Source organism: Lactuca saligna, chromosome 4, assembly GCF_052625555.1.
Source record: "Lactuca saligna cultivar CGN05327 chromosome 4, ASM5262555v1, whole genome shotgun sequence".
Taxonomy (NCBI): domain Eukaryota; kingdom Viridiplantae; phylum Streptophyta; class Magnoliopsida; order Asterales; family Asteraceae; genus Lactuca; species Lactuca saligna.
The window spans coordinates 51,359,274-51,360,358 of record NC_136420.1 but is presented as its reverse complement, the minus strand read 5'-3'; the positions used below and the strand labels follow the sequence as shown (position 1 = coordinate 51,360,358).

Here is a 1,085-nt window from a genome sequence, read left to right as displayed (position 1 = left end):
TAGTCTATTTGTAGGGTTGCGTCAGATGAGTTAGAAAAAGTAGTCTAAAATTTTGTAGTCGAATTGATTCTGCCATAAAAGATTATAGAACTGAATGGTTTTTGTCATATGAGTTGTTGTTTGAATCCATATATACATCTAAAGGTAAGTTAATATTTGTATAACATAATATATCTTTATATGCCGATAATTAAGTTTGGTGTGAACCTCTAGTCATTAGTATATATAGTTACATCAATACCTTACGGATTACAATATCCACAAGAAACAGAAACAGAAATATATTTGATGTTTTAAAAGGAGAGCTAGATTAAAATCACTCTGTCCAAGTAATATCTAAATCTCCCCAGTTATCCTCGGATACTCCTAAGGCCTTCCACACTGCTTTGGAAGCGTCAACAATATTATTAGGGCATGGTGGTTGATAGTCATGATCACCATCGCACCCCATAGTAGAGTCACACTCATCCACAACCATTGCCTTTACACTCCTCCCATTTCCATTGATGGTAATATACTTGTGGCACCTATCCCCTCCCTTGTACCATCCAATTGACAGCGCCACAACTGGGGTCATCAGAGTGGTATTGGTTGTCACACTCCGACGGCCCACCACCATCACCTCCCTTTTGGAAACTGTTTATTGTCAGTGTTGCTTTAGTATCGCTGTCACTGGAGGCGAGCATGCATACGTGGTGTAAAACTTACCTTGGACACAACAATCCGAGTTGCTCTCACGGTTGCATTCTCCTGGAGGCGGTTTTCTTCACCGGATACCACCACTTGGTTTGCAAGTCTGAGCATTGATCTCCAATGAAGTTGTTGCCAGGAGAACCAAGAACATAACAAAACCGAAATTCTTCATTGCCTTTTAGATGTTGCTAGTTACTGTTTACAATGTTGTTGGATGAGTAGCAGGGCAAATGGGTTGTGCTAATGTAGCCATTTGATTAACAAAAAGCCAAAATAATAGTCAACTATGTTGTATTTTTTTTCAGGTGACAGATATTCTTCTACGGCAATAAAAATCCTTTGGATATTCACTTTCCCTTTTAATAAAACCAAGTAATTTTGAGTGCACGGAC

The 1,085-nt window shown here is 38.8% G+C and overlaps 1 pseudogene; it reads right to left on the bottom strand.

Annotated features, from left to right (window-relative positions):
* Positions 1-316: 316 nt before the first annotated feature.
* LOC145038485 (kiwellin-1 pseudogene) lies at positions 317-865 on the bottom strand (annotated as a pseudogene).
* Positions 866-1,085: the final 220 nt, after the last annotated feature.